This window comes from Fukomys damarensis, unplaced genomic scaffold (assembly GCF_012274545.1).
Source record: "Fukomys damarensis isolate Sample0158 unplaced genomic scaffold, DMR_v1.0_HiC HiC_scaffold_39, whole genome shotgun sequence".
Lineage (NCBI taxonomy): Eukaryota > Metazoa > Chordata > Mammalia > Rodentia > Bathyergidae > Fukomys > Fukomys damarensis.
This window is the reverse complement of record NW_022900951.1, coordinates 48,049,846-48,066,127: the sequence shown is the minus strand read 5'-3', so window position 1 is coordinate 48,066,127 and position 16,282 is coordinate 48,049,846. Positions and strand designations below refer to the sequence as shown.

The 16,282-nt window shown below is 36.2% G+C and overlaps 1 protein-coding gene across 13 annotated transcripts in view; it reads left to right on the top strand.

The window, feature by feature from the left end:
• Alas2 (5'-aminolevulinate synthase 2) overlaps nt 1-16,282 on the top strand; it is a 129,952-nt gene that overhangs the window by 87,661 nt on the left and 26,009 nt on the right. The gene's annotated exons all lie outside the window — the stretch shown is intronic.

The window sequence follows — 16,282 nt, the reverse complement described above, 5'->3', positions numbered from 1 at the left end:
AACACTTTTGCAAGTGGTCCAGGGACACTGAAGAGACACTTCTTGTGTGCTGTTGCTATAACAACAAGTATGACATAATAGTTACTTCATTTGACTGTCACAATGAGATTGTGGCTCACTGCCTTAAAGCAGTATTTTCCCAAATATTTTATTTATTGGTAGGATAACATCTTTAGCCCCAATTTCACTCTTAGCAAAATTTAATTTCAGGTTTTATTGTTTAACACTATAATTCTCACAGATACCCTATAATTTTCGGGCACTCTCTCCAGCCATCCACATCCACTTAGTGATTACTTCTAAGTGTTTTGGTACTTCTAAGTACAGTTCAGTATCCTCATTTTTATGGTTTTGTTTTTCTCCTATCTTTCTATCCGGAAGACTGATCACAAGGGGAATCTTAGAGATCATGTAGACTAGTAGATCAAACTCTCTATTGAAATAAAAGAAAGAAAACTAGTACAAAATAAAACAATAAAATTCCAATATATAATAGAAAAACTTCTAGCCTGAATCTGCTTTCCTGTGTCAACTGATAATTTGGCTTGACTTTTCTTCTTGAAATTGAGGAAATAGCACATCCAGAAAAGCTAAGTGACTTAACAGTAAAGTAAAAGTAGTAAAGCTGGGACTGAAAGGGAAATTCTCTTGAGTCCTGGCCCAATCCCCTCTGTGGGACCCTATAGAAAAATTAGTGAAGAATTGGATATATAATCACATAATGTTTTTATAGCAAATAAATTGCCAGTATAAATGAATTCAGTTTGATTTTGTTTGGTGCGATTTAAAAGAAATTTTCTCTATAGGAAATATATAATTCTTTTTTTTTCCTCATTGAGGTTATTGGTACATTTTAGGTATACAGTACAGTTACATTCATTATTGGGATTTTGTACCTTTTTGAGTTATATCAGGCATACCACAGCAACACCAGAAGTATTAGCTAGACTTGGGGAGAGAAAGAACACTACAATATGACCAGTCTTTCTTCAAACATAATGTTTACTGGCAAACTATGTTGTTTTCTATGTAATACTGCATATTGAACCCAAGGCCTTTTCACTGACCTGTATCCCTTGCCCTTTACTTTTATTCATTTATGTATTTATTGAGAAAGTCTCCCTAAGTTGTCCTGGCTGGGCTCAAACTTGTAGTCCTGTGTTCTTAGTACCAATAACATTTTGGTAATTGGGCTCCTAAGTTCTTACTTAGTATATTCTTTTTTACACTTCCCATACCTTGTTACAGAAACCAAATAAAAATATAATACAGCAAGTAAAGTTATTAACTTTTAGTACTAGATTATATAACATTGGGATGCTTTACCAAGTCCGAGTTCAATGAATTGCCTACAATTCAGGGCACGGTTGCTGTGGAAAGTGAGCCAGCATTGACAGCCAACCAAAACATGAAGCAACAATAAAAGATCTGCCACATCTACCAATGAAATTCTGTGTTATATTGTTACTGGGTTTTAGGATGCTGGAGTCTCCTTCTCAACGTAGTTTTTAGAAACTACCTGAGCAAAGAATCAGTCAAGACAAGCACAAATTGTACCAAAGTTTTATTAAAGGTAGGAAAAGAAACAGGCTCTTTGGACCAAGTAAAATTAGGAAAAGAAGCACACCCTATAGCATAATTGTAGCCACCATGCAAGAAAGAACACAGTGGCAAAAATTTAATGTGGACTGTCCTTTTTGTATTGCCCCAGACTGACATCAGGTTCAGGTCCTCAGTCTTAATTACTTTTATCATTGCTAAGACAAAATACCTGACCCCACTGTTAAAGGAGGAAAAGTTTATTTTTGCTTAAAGTTTGTAGAAGTTTCAGTACGTAATTAACTTGATCAAAGGCAGGGTGGCATGGCAAAGAGACATCACAGAGAAGAAATAGTCCATGGCAGGGCAGGGCAGGCAGAAGGCAGCAGAGCAGCAAAATAGCAAAACAGCAACAATAGCAAGCAACAGCAGCAGCCCTCCTTCTATTCCTCATATTCCATTCAGGCTATAAGCCCTTAGGGTAGGTAGCACTCACACCGGGATGGGGCACCCTTGATTCCAGCATCACACAGGTAGTCCCTGCACCACACACCCTAGATCCTGCCACCTCCAAAACTCCCCACACCCAGGACCCCATGAGGTTTGGGGGGACATCTAGATACAAGCCATAGCATTCTGGCCTGGCCCCCCAAAGACTCATGCAAATCCCTTTATGTAACATACATCTAGTCCATCTCTGAGTTACCAAAATTGTAAAGAGTTTCAGCATTGCTGAAAAGTCTAAGTCTAAAGCCTCTTCTGAGATTTAAGGCAAACTCTCAGCTTCAAGACCATATACACATGAAAGTAAAGTTAAGCACTCCCAACATACAATGGCAAAAGATAGACATTTCCATTCCAGAAGGTACAAATAGGAGGATAGAAAAGAACAGGACCAAAGCAAGTCTAAAATCCAGAAAGGCAAACATTAAGTCCTAAAGTTCCATATTCAAAACCCAAGGTTCTCTGTGGCAAGTTGTGGACTCCAAAGGCCTTGGGTGGCTCCAACCCTACAGCATTTCCTGTGGTTGTAACTTCCACAGCTTCTCTCTTGGGCTGGCTTCATTTCCCCTTTGCAATCTTTCTCAGACAATCCACCTTCCTGGCTTCTCCATACTTGTTTCTGGAGTCTCTGCTGCACCTTTGGCTCCACATTCACAGCTTCACCCTATCAGGGGCACATTGCCTGGCCTTGCAGGCCTTCTCCTGAAATCTGGGTGGAAGATTTCCTGATCTCACAACTCTTGAATTCTGCTTGTACCTAAAACTAGTACCATATGGATGATGTCAAGGTGTTTTGCTAGCTGGAGCAGTACCCAGGCTTATTTTTTACTTGGCTGGAGGGCTTGAGTGCCTGGACTGCTGAGTTCTGTGAAACCAATCTCAAAAATCAAATTCTCTAGGCCAGTGACATTCTGGACCATGGTGCACTGAGGCTCTATTCTTAAAGCAAAGCCTTTCATCTTTGCAATTTTCAGGCTGCAAAGGCTGGACTTCTGCTGGATCTTGTGATGCCCTCAGGCCATCTTTTCTATTGCCCTCTTCTAAAAAGCTTTGCTTTTTATTCCTAATCTTTTCAACAACCAGGTTTTCCTTTGTTCCACTTTATAACTACAGAACATTACTGGAGCTTCCTTTATGGTCAAACTCAAAACTTTTAATCACTTTGCAGAGCCATTTGTTCTTGATTTGCAACATAGTTCTGGCTAAAATTTCACAACAGAAGCCATGTCACTGCCTCAACATTAGACTGCCTCTAAATTTCTTCCACCAGTTTAGCCCCCACACTTAATCTCATTTCTGATGTCGCTGGATAAGAGCAAAATGCAGAAAAATTGTATGCCAAAGCATAATAAACATGGTCTGCAGTCCAACAGCTAATACAGTCCTTATTCCTAACTGAAACTTACTGAGCATGGTCTTTACTGGCTGCATTTCTATCATCATTCTTGTCTTCTGATCTCTTATCAGAGTTTCTCACCAAGTTCAGCTTACAGCATTCCAGGGCTGCTTCTTCAGCCAGTAATTCCAAATACTTCCAAATTCTTTCCACAAGCCATTTCCAAAGGCTTCTGAACCACATGTCAGGTAATAATAACACAGCAATGACTCCACTTCTCTGGTACCCAAATCTGTCTTCGTTATGTTTTGCTGCTGGAACAAAATACCCAATACCCACAAGTTGAAGAAGGAAATGTTTATTTTAGCTCACAATTTGTAGAGATTTCAGTCCTTAGTCCACTGGCTCCAAATCAGTGCACATGTCAGAGGGTTATCCCACAGGAGAAAGTCAGTGGCAGAGCATCAGGAAGCAGCTCCCAGTGAGCATTCCTTTCGCTTTGATACCACCTAAGCCATAAGCCTATTGGATTGTGCCGCCCACACTCAGGTGGGCCTTCCTAATATCCACATTCAAAACTATGCTAAAACAATTTAATTATCACACACCTTTAATATATGTTCACATATCCTAGATCCAGTAACCTCTAAAATGCCCTACGTATGAGCTCATGAGGCTTTGGGGTAACATCTAGATAAGGCCATAACACTGTGCTAATAAGGAGTAAAACTGCAGATAATGAGGCCAGTGAAAATATTGGTTCAAGTGAGAGATGAGGCTTGAATTTGGACAGTGTCCTTAGGAATAGAGAGAAGTAGAAAGTTTTAGAGATGGAGAAATAAAGAAGAGTTGGTAATAAGATCTGCATTAAAGTCTCAGCTCCTCTAGCTTGAACAAAAAAATCTTAACATCACAGAGTTTCAGTTTCTTGGTCATTAAGATGAGAGTTATATCAGGTAGCTATTATAATGTTAAATATATAAATCACTCAAAACAGTGTCAGAGACAAAGTAGATATTTTTGTGTGCACATTTTTCTTCCAAAGATCTCTTTAGTTATATGAGTGGGCACATAAAGTCTAGTCAGGATTTTTGAGACATTGAAATATTACATATACATACAATATTTAAGATAGTTGACCTAATCCCTATTGCTAAGAAAGTTATTAATAGAAGTAAATTAGTATTTGAGCCACTACTATGTGTTAGATGACAGTCTATCTAGGTACTTTTATACATACTATAAATAATTTGATTTTTTCCCATTTATTTCCATTATTTTTATTTCTTTCATCAGAGTTGTATAATTTCACATAAAAACTTATGCATCTGTTATTATATTATACTTATGTATTTTTCAAAATATTGAAATTATATTGTGCTTTCAATTTTGGCTTCCATTAGACTGTTTCTCATAAATATCAATATATAGTTAATTAATTTTCCCCACTAAGTTTATTGGTACATTTAAAGCAAACAATACAGTTGCATTTGTCATTGGGATCTTGTACCTTTACATGGTGTATTTTGGTTCTTGTTTTTTCCCCATCCCCCTGCCCTCCCTTCACTCCCTTCACTGTTCCCTATTTACAAAGACTTTGTTTCCACTTTTTCCTTTTTTCACATTTTTTCTTTCCCTTATTTGCTTTCCCACCCCTTCCCACTTCCCTTTTAGCCATTTTCTTCCTATTTCATGCTACCAATTATACCATTTGAACCCTATTTACAGTTTTAGTTTTTCACACCAGAAAAACTATTCTGTATTTACTCAAGTGTGTCCTACATATTTCACTTGCATATAGCCTCAATATGCACCCATTTAGCTATAAATGTTTCTAGTTTCTCATTATATATGGCTGAATAGTAAGTACTCAATTTTATAGAAAAACCACATCTTCTTTATCCAGTTTCCACTTGCTGGGTATTTTGGTTGTTTCCAAGTTTTAGCTGTTATAAACTGTGATGCTATAAACATGGGTGCACATATATCACTGTGGTATGATTCTTTTAATTCTTTTGGAGATACCCAGCAGAGGAATAACTGGGTCAAATGGAACCTCTAATCCTAGTTGATTGAGGTAACTCCATACTGATTACCACAGTGGTTATACCAGTCTGCACCCCCACCAACAATGGAGAAGGGTTCCTTTCTCCCCACAACCCTGTCAACATTTCTTATCCGTTGATTTCTTGCTAGCAGCTGTTCTTTCTGGGTTAAGGTGGAATCTCAGTGTTGTATTCATTTGTAGCTCTCAAATGACCAGTGATGTGGAACATTTTTTCATATATTTAATTGATGCTTTTACTTCTTTGTCTGAGAAGTGTCTGTTCATTTCAGATGCCCATTTTTAATTGGTTCTTTATATTTGGGGGAACTGATTTTTTTGAGTTCATTATATATTCTAGACAATAGTTCTTTGTCTAAGAAGTAGCTGGTAAAAAAATTTTCCGCGTTGTAGGCTATCCCTTAGCTCTATTGGTGATTTCTGTTGCACTGCAAAAACCTTTTAATACAATGAGATCCCAGTTGTTTGTTCTTTATGCAAGTTCTCATGCTGCCGAGGATTTGTTCATGAAGTCTTCACCCTTACCAATCACTTCGAGAGTTCTACCTAATTTACTTTCCAGTAAATTCAGTGTTTCTGGTTTGATATTTAGATCTTTAATCCACTTGGATTTTAGTTTAGTCCATGGTGAAACATAGGGATCAAATTTTAATTTTGGCAAGGTGAAAGCCAGTTTTTCCAACTCCATTTATTAATGAGGTTATCTTTCCTCCAGTGGGGATGGTTGCTCCTTTGTCAAAGATGGGGTACCTGAGTGTGTCTGGTGTAGTTTCTGCACCTTCTAATCTAGTCCATTGATCCTTGGGTCTTCTTCTTTGCAAGTACCATGCTGTTTTTTTTTGTTGTTGTTGTTGTTTTGTTTTTTTAATCACAGTGGCTTTGCAGTATAGTTTCAAGTTGGGAATTGTGATACCCACTGTCATGTCTCTGATGCCTAGAATGGCTTTTGCTATTATAGGTTTCTTCTGGTTCCAAATGAATTTTTGGATTGTTTCCTCAAGTTCTGTGAGATATTCTGTTGGGATTTCAATCGGGATTCCATTGAATCTGTATAGCAGTTTTGGAAGTATGGCAATTTTCACTATGTTGATTCTTCCTACCCAAGAGAAAGGGATATCTTTCCATCTTCTTATATTGTCTTCTATCTCTTTTTTCAGAGTGCTGTAATTTTCAGTGTAGAGGTCTTTTGTCTCCTTTGTTAGATTGATTCCTAGATTTTTTTTATGTTATTGTGAAAGGTATTTTTCCCTAATTTCTCTCTCAGTGACTCTGCTGTTTGTGTACAATGTGATTTTTAGCTGTTTACTTTGTATCCAGGTACTCTGTGGAATCTGCCAATTAAGCCTAGAAGTCATGTGGCAGAGTATTTTGTATCTTCTATTTAGAGTATCATATCATCAGCAAATAGTGACAGTTTAACTTCTTCCTCTCCTATCTTTATTCCTTTCATTTCTTTCTCTTGTCTAATTGCTGTGGCTAATGTTTCTAGAACTATATTGAACAGGAGAAGTGACAGTGTACACCCTTGTCTTGTTCCTGATTTTAGCGTCAAGGTTTTCAGTTTTTGAGCATTTAGTATGATATTGGCTGTTGGTTTTGCATAGATAGCCTTCATCAAATTGAGATAAAGACCATCTATTCCAATTTTCTGTAAGAGTTTTATCATGAATAGGTGTTGAATTTTATTGAATGCTTTTTCTGTATGTATTGAGATTATCATATGTTTTTTTTCCTTGACTCTGTTAATATAGTGTATTACATTTATTGATTTATGTTGTTGAACCATCCTTGCGTCCCTGGGATAAATCCAACTTGATCAAGGTGTGTGATCTTCTATATTCTGTTTTCCAGTAATGTATTGAGGATTTTTTCATCTATATTCATTTAGGAGATTGGCCTGTAGTTCTCTTTTTTGGTTGGGTCTTTTCCTGATTTTGGAATCAAAATAATACTTGCTTCCAGGAATGAATTTGGAAGTACTGCTTCCCTTTCAATTTCATTGAAGAGTTTAAAGAGTAGTGGTGCTATTTCTTCTCTAAATGTATTGAAGAGTTCAGCAGTGATGCCATCAGGGCCTGGGCTTTTCTTTGTTGGTAATGTTTTAATCACATTTTCAAATTCATTGGATGTAATTGGTGTGTTTAGACATTTTATAGCTTCTTTGTTCAACTTTCAAAGTTCATATGTGTCTAGGAATCTGTCCATTTCTTCTGTATTTTCCATTTTATTAGACTATAGGTTTTCAAGCAGGTACTGCCAATTCTCTGGATTTCTGGTGGATCTGTTGTGATTTCAACTTTTTCATACCTAATTGCATGAATTTGAGCATTTTCTTTCCTTTTTTGATAAGGTTGACTAAGGGTTTATCAATTTTATTTATCCTTTGAAAAACCATCTCTTCAATTCATTAATTTTTTGTATCATTTTCTTACTCTGCATTTCATTAATTTCTGCTCTGGTCTTTATAATTTCTCCCGTTTATGACCTTTCTGTTTGTCTTGCTCTTCTTCTAGGAACTTAAGGTCAAGCATTAGGTTGTTTGAGCTCACTCTGCTTTCCTAGTATGGGCATTTCTGCTATGAATTTCCCTCATAAAACTTCTTTCATTGTGTCCCATAGATTCCTGTATGTTGTGTTGGCATTATCATTTCATTGTAGAAACTGTGTAATTTCTTCTTCAATTTCCTGTGTGACCCAATGGTTGTTTAGCAGGGTGTTATTTAATTTCCATGTGTTTTTGAAGTTCTTGTGGTTTCTTAGGCTATGGACCTCCACTTTAATTGCACTATGGTCTGATATTATACAGGGGATATCTTCAATACCTTTGCATTTATTTAAGCATGTTCTATGAGCTAGCATGTTGTCTATTTTGGAGACTGACCCATGTCCAGCTGAAAAGAATGTGTATTCTGATTTTGTGGGGTTAAACACTCTGTAGACATCTACTAAGTCCTTTTGTTATAAGACTTGGTTCATTTCTGTTATTTATTGTTGGTTATTTGTATAGATGATCTGTCTATTTGTATCAGTGGAGTATTGAGGTCCCCCATCACAAATGTATTAGTGATTATTTTGTTTTTCATATCCATTAGTATTTATTTTGTATAGTGGGGAGCATTAGTATTCAGTGCATATATATTTATGATTGTCATTTCTTTTTCTTGTATTGTTTCTGTTACAAGGATATAGTGGTCTTCTTTGCCTCTCTTAATTAGTTTTGGTTTGAAATCTGTTCTCTCTGCCAATAAAATAATTACCCCCTGCTTTTTTTTCCGGGCTCATTTTGCATGGAGAACTGATTTCCATCCTTTTACTCTGGATTTTAGTTTAGTGCATGGTGAAAGATAAAGTTCATGAATTTCTTTGTGGATTAAGTGGGTTTCTTATATACAGCATATTGTTGGATTTTGCTTTACAATCCATTCTGCCAGCCTGTTTCTTTTGATTGGTGAATTGAGGCCATTAAGGTTGATGGTAATAACTGTTATGTATTGACTCTTCATTGTCATGTTATTTTCCTGTTGTTGGTTCTTTTAATTTTCCCTCTCTCCATTTAATTTCTTGCCTTGCTCTGTTGCCCCTTATGGAGTTATGGTCTTCATTTTCTTTTTCCAGGATATTGTTTAGAAGTGTTTGGAGTGCCGGTTTTGTGTTCATGAAATTTCTCTGGTGTTCTTTGTTGTGGAAGTATCTTATTTCCCCATCCATTTTGAAAGAGAGTTTTGCAGGATACATCAGTCTGGTTTGGAGGTTCTTTTAGGATTCGAAATACCTTACTCCAGGCTCTCCCTGACCTGAGGGTTTGTGTTGAAGTCTGCTGTGATTCTGATGGGATTTCCTTTGCATGGGATTTGTTTCTTTTCTGTAACTCCTTGTAGTATTTTTTCTTTTGTTGGCTTTCCAGGACCTTGATTTTTATATATCTAAGTATAGATATTTTTACCATGGCTAGTTGGAGTACTATATGCCTTACTTATCTGTATGTCAAATTCTTCCCCTCTCTTTGGGAAGTTTTCTGTCTTTAATTCTGTGAACAGTTTTTTAAATGTCATTTGAACTTTCTCCTGCTACTTCATGTATTCCTATTAGTCTTACATATTCTTCTGTGCATCATCTAAGAGTTGATGGATTTATTTCTCATGGTCCCTTTCTATTTTTTTTCTCATTGAGTTTATTGGTGCATTTTAGGTATACAGTACAATTACATTCATCATTGGGATCTTGTACCTTTACATGACAGGTCTTAGTTCTCATTTTTTCCCCTTATGCCTGCCCTCCCTCTACCCCTCCTCCCTTCCCTATTTACAAATACTTTATTTCCATTTTTTCACTTTCTCATTTTTTTCTTTTTCCCTTATTACCTTTCCTCTACCCTTTCCATTTCCTTTACACCTTTATCCCTTTTCTTCCTATTTCACATTGTCAATTATATCATTAGGATCTTATGTACCATTATAGTTTTTCCCACACCAGAGAAACTTTTCAGTATTTATACATGTGTGACTTATTTATTTCACTTAGGAGTATATCCTCAAAATGTATCCATTTTCCTATGAATGATTGTAATTTCTCATTCTTTATGGCTGAGTAGTATTCCATTTTATAGAAAACCCACATCTTCTTTATCCAGTCTCCAACTGATGGGCAAATGGGCTGTTTCCAAGTTAGAGCTATTACAAACTGTGCCACTATAAACATAGGTGCACATACATCTCTGTGATATGATTCTTTTAATTCTTTGGAAAGATACCCAGCAGAGCTATGGCTGGGTCAAATAGAACCTCTAGTCCCAGATCTTTGAGGTATCTCCATATTGATTTCCATAGTGGTTGCACCAGTCTGCACTCCCACCAACAATGGAGAAAGGTTCCTTTCTCCCCACAACCCCGCCAACATTTGTTATTGGTTGATTTCTTGATAGCAGCCATTGTTTGTGGGGTGATGTGGAATCTCAGTGTTGTTTTCATCTTCATCTCTCGAATGACCAGTGATGTGGAACATTTTTTTATATATTTACTTGCTGCTTTTACTTCTCTGTGTGAGAAGTGTCTGTTCATTTCAGATTCTCATTTTTGAATCGGGTCTTTATATTTGGGGGAGCTGATTGTTTTGAGTTCTTTATTTATTCTAGATAAGAGTCATTTCTCTGAGGAGTAGCTGCTAAATTTTTTTTCCCACATTGTGGGTTGTCTCTTACTTCTGTTGATGGTTTCTTTTGCAGTGTGAAGCTTTTTAATAAGATGAGATCCCAGTTGTTGAAACTTTCTGCTAGTTCCCATGCTACTGAGGATTTGTTCATAAAGTCTTTTCCTATTCCAATGTCTTCAAGAGTTCTGCCTAATTTATCTTCTGGCAAATTTAGTGACTCTTTTTTAATATTTAGTTCTTTAATCCACCTGGATTTTAGTTTAGTGCATGGTGAAAGATAAAGGTCTAGTTTTAATCTTTGGCAGATTAAAATCCAGTTAACTTACTCTTTTTAAGAGATCTCCCTTTTCATGGTCACTGAACACTATCCTATCTTCCATACCTAAAATACTATCTTCACATTCATTCATCTTGATGTGAATGCTTTCTATATTATTTATTTATTTATTGGTACCAGAGATAGAGCTCAGGCCTTTGCGCTTGCAAGGCAGGCAGCAGAACCACTGACCAAATCTCTGGCCCTTTCTATAGTTTTTATTCTCCTGGATATATGTTTGATCCATTTCTTTGCTATGTTGGATATTCAATGTTTCCATTAGTTTCCCATGCTGGGAATTCATGGTTTCCATCATGCTTATCAGCTCACCTATTTTATTTATCTCTTTCTGTTCGAGTGTCACTAATGATGTCTTTTATTCTCACCATTTCTGTGGTTATCTGGGAAATTATTTCTGTTTTGAATTTTTTTAGAGACGCATTTATCTGTTTTGTTACTTCCTCTGTTATTGCTTCAGGGTGTCCAGATGGTTGACTGTCAGACTTTTCCACCTCATTTCCCTCGGAGTTTACCTTTGATGAGGTAGAAATCTGTGTTTGTGTCTTGTTTAAGTGTCTTGTCATTTCTAGGTTTGTCATTGGTACTGCCCTTGGTTTAATTTCTGGGTTAATAGTTTGATCTTCCATATATAGCTGGTCTTTAGGTTTTGAGTCTCTAATAACTCTGAGGCAATCTCATTTTCATTATACCAGGGAGGACAACTGATTAGATCAATCACAACACCTAAACCCAAGTGATACAATCCGTAACATAATATCATCAAGCACAGCTTAGAAAAATGACAATTTGTGGTAGTTATTAATCTATCACCTTTAACTGTGTGAATTAAACCAAAATCAAAGATGAGCCATGGATTTGGCTCAGTGGTTTTGCCGCCTGCCTCCCAAGCACAAGGGCTCAAGTTCAATCCCTAGTACAAAAAAAAAAAAAAAAACCAAAACCAAAAAAACCCAACAAGGACCCACCCAAAATATGTTTGTAGTAAATAAACTCTTCAATATTACAACTTTACCCTTCAGGATGTGGATTTAGAAGAAGTTTCACAGGGACGGACAGATAGGATAGAGAAAGGTTAGAAGTGAGGTCACTGGACATAGGAAGATCACACATACTCTAGGGAGCTGTTGAAGAGAAGACAGAACAAATATTCCCAAGAACAGAACAAACTAACAGCAATAGGGAGGCTAGAGACTGTAATCACTTTCTTTTAAAACTAGTGGGAATTAAAAGAAGGAAAAAGAGTAGAAAGGGAAAAGAAAGAAAATAAATTCAAATTAGGATAAGAACAGGAACAAAAAAGGGAGCATAATGGAGATGAAGTTGGGAGAGACAGTGAGAGAGAGAAAGAAAAGAAAAGAAAAAGATTAAACAAAGGAAAAACAATTGAGAAAAGAAAAAGATAAAAAAAATTTTAAATGATTAAAGATAAGTGAAAAACATTACTTTAAAAATACAAAATACAAATAGAAATAGAGGGCCTTCTTCAGGGTATGTATGTTTCCATTGCCACAATAGACAGCATGGTCAGGAGTATTCAGGTTTGAGCTAGTTAGTCTGAGCAAGCCAGCAGCTGTCCCCTCAGGCTCAGTCTGATTTTTGGCTTCAAGGCCCAAGTTGAGATCTCTGTCCTCTTGCTGGGTTGAACTCTGCAAGGTTGTACTACAGGTTTCAGCTGTCTTTCACTTGAAGTTAGTCCAGGTCCTGATGTGAGGTTCTTGTCCCTCCGATTTACCTGCTATGGTGGCGTGGTGTGCCTTTATCACAGATTTTCTTCACTTTTCTCCTGGGCTTCAATTTTCATCTAGGAACCTCAGAGAGGCCTTCTTTCTCTTGTTTTCAGGGGGCAGGGGGTGGGGAGGGAAATGGTCACTGCTCTACTGGTGCCTGCACAGCCAGGCTCTTCTGTGGTGCCAGGTTGAAGGACTTAATTAATTTTTTATCATTATGTTTATTGATACAATTAGATATATATAATCATCACATAGATCATATCAAATTTATACCTGTACATGATATATCTTGATATATATATTTTCCCCATTATCTTCCCCTCCTTCTGTCGCTCTTCCCCTTCTTTTTCATAAGGTTTTGTTTCCATTTTATCTTTCTTTTCTCATTTTTTCTTTTCCCTTCCTTCCTTTCCTTCTCTCCTTCTCTTGTGCCCCTTCCCATTTGAACATTTTCTTCCTATTTCACAATATCTATTATACATTTTGGTCCTTATTTATGGTTTCAATTTTTTTACACCAGAGAAGCAGCACAATATTTACAAACTGAAGTCCAATTTACTTCACTTAATGGTATCTAGGTGCATCCATTTACATAAAAAGTCTCAAGTTTATCATTGCTTATGGACAAAGTACTTCATGGCATTAAAAAAAAGTATCTTTATCCATTTATTGATTGATGGGCATTTGGGTTGTTTCCAGGATTTAGTTATCACAATCTGTGCTGCTATGAACATGAGTGTGCGTATTTCACAGTGGTTTGATGCTTTTAATTCTTTCAAAAAGATAGTGAAAAAGAGAGATAGCTAGTTTTTTGAGGAATCACCACAGGATTTCCACAGTGGTTGTACCAGTCTATACTCCCACCAACAGTGGAGAAGAGTTCCTTTTACCCCACAACCACACTAGCATCTGTTATTTGTGGATTTCTTGATAATAGCCTTTCTTTCTGAAGTGAGATGGACTCACCATGTTATTTTACTTTGCATCTCAGAAATGATGATTCATGTTGAATATTTTTTCATATACTTATTTGCCACTTGTACTTCATCTGAAAAGTATATATTCATCTCAGATGCCTATTTTTGCATTGTGACTTTACATATTGGGGGTGGGTTTTTCAGATCTTTATGTATTTTAGAATTCAGTCTTTTTTCTGAGAAACATGTGGCAAAAATGTTTTCCGAGTGTTGGTTGTCTTTTTACTCTGTTGGTGATTTCTTCTGCAGTGACAAGATTTTTAATAAGATGAGATCCCAATTCTTGTCCCTTTTTAACATTTTCCGTACAAGTGGGTTTTCTGTCATCATCTTTGCCAAAATCTATGTCTTCAAGAGTTCCACCTATTATCTCTTACAGCAGAGTTAGTGTTTCTGTTTTGATATTTATAACTCTTTTTTGGGGGTTTTTTGAGACAGGGTCTCACTATGTAGTTGAGACTGACTTGGAACTCACTATGTAGCTCAGGCTGGTCTCGAACTCACAGCAATCTTCCTGCCTCAGCCTCCCGAGTGCTGGGATTACAGGCGTGTGCCACCATGCCTGGCTTAATATTTATAACTTTGATCCATTTCTATTTTACTCTAGTGCATGGTGAGACACTTGAGTCTATTTCTTGTCTTTGACATGTGGAAAACCATGTTTTTGCATACCATTTATTAAAGAGGCTGTCATTCTTCCAGTGAAGGTGTTTGGCCTCTTTGTCAAAGATAATATGACTGAGTGTGTTTGGAGCTGTTCCTGCATCTTCTACACAGTTCTGTTGAATTTTGGGTCTGTTTTTCAATGAATACAATCTTGCTTTTTGTCAAAGTAACTCTGTAGTATAATTTCAGGTTAGGAATTGTGATACCCTTGCTTTCCCAGAATTGATTTTGCTATTCTATGTCTAATTGTCTAATTGCTCTGGCTAATATTACCAGAACTATATTGAATAGGAGTGGTGATAGTGGGCATTCTTGTCTTGGTCCTGATTTTAGAGTGAGAGCTTTCAGATTTTGTCCATTTAGAACGTTGATTGTTGGTTTGGCATATATGACTTTTATCAGATTGAAATAAAGACCACCTATTCCAATTTTTTGTAGGGTTTAATTATAAATAGGTGTTAGAATTTGTCAAATGCTTTTTCTGCATCCATTGAGGTGATCATGTGAATTTTGTTCTTGGCCCCATTAACATGGTGTATTACACTTATTGATTTAAGCATGTTAAATCATCTCTGCATCCCTGAGATGAATCCTACTTGGTTATAGTGTACAATCTCTTGATGCTTTAATGCGTTCTCTTTGCCAGTATCCTATTGAAAATTTTTGTATCTATGTTCTTTTAGAGATTTTTCTCTAGCTTTATTTTTTGGATAGATCCTTCTGGTATTTTTTTAATCAGGGTAATATTTGCTTCTAGGAATAATTTTGGGAGTATTGCTTACTCTTCAATTTCATTAAAAGTTTGAGGAGGAGAGGCATTAGATGTTCTCTAAATTTCTTGTAGAATTTAGCAGTGATTCCATCAGGACATGGGCTCTTCTTTGTTGGTAGGTTTTTAGTAACATCTTTAATTTTATAGACTGGTATAGGATTAATTAGAATTCTTATATCTTTCTGATTCATCTTTACTAATTCATATGTATCTAGGAATGTCTGTTTCTTCTGTGTATTCAATCTTATTAGAATAGTGTTTCTCAAAATGGGTGTTGATGAACTGTATTTCTGCAGGACTCTGTGATTTCACTCTTTTCATTCCTAATTGCATGCATTTGAGTCTTTCCTTTGTTTGAGAAAGCTGCATAAGGGTATATCGATTTTATTTAATTTTTCAAAGAACTAATTCTGAGATTCATTGATTCTTTATATTGTTTTCTTAGTCTCAATTACATTAATTTCTGCTCCAATTTTTATAATTTTCTCACTCATACAATATATGAGCTCATCTTGTTTTTCTTTTCCTATAAGTTTGAGGTTCAACATTCAGTTGTTATTTAAGCTTGCTCTGTTTTCCTGATGTGAATATTCATCACTAAAAATGTCCTTTGTACGACCTCTTTCTTTGTGTCCCTAAGTTCTGTTATGTTGTGTCAGCATTATCAATGTAGAAACTAATCCCTTCTTTAATTTCATCTGTAACCCATTGGATGTTCTGGAAAGTATTATTTAATTTCTATGTGTTTATGAATATTTTTTGTTTTTATTGAGTTTATTGGTACAATCTAGATATACAATACAATTACATTCATCATTGGGATTCTGTGCCTTTACATAATAGGTCTTGATTCTCATTTTTTCCCCTTGTCCCTGCCCTCCCTTCACCCCCTTCTCCCCTCCCTTTTTACACACACTTTATTTCCATTTTTTCAGTTTCTTATACTTTTTCCTCTCCCTTATTACCTTTCCCCCACCCTTCCCACTTTCCCTACACCTTTAGCCCTTTACTTCCTATTTCACATTATTAATTATCTCATTAGGATCCTGTGTACTATTATAGTTTTTCACACCAAAGAAACTATTCGGTATTTCAGTTAAAGAAATCTCTGTATGAACATTAAAAATAGGGAATCCTAAAATAAAACTAAAAAGGAAAGTAAAAGAGAAAAGGCAATGATGTAACATCAAAATAATCCTTAATTCTGG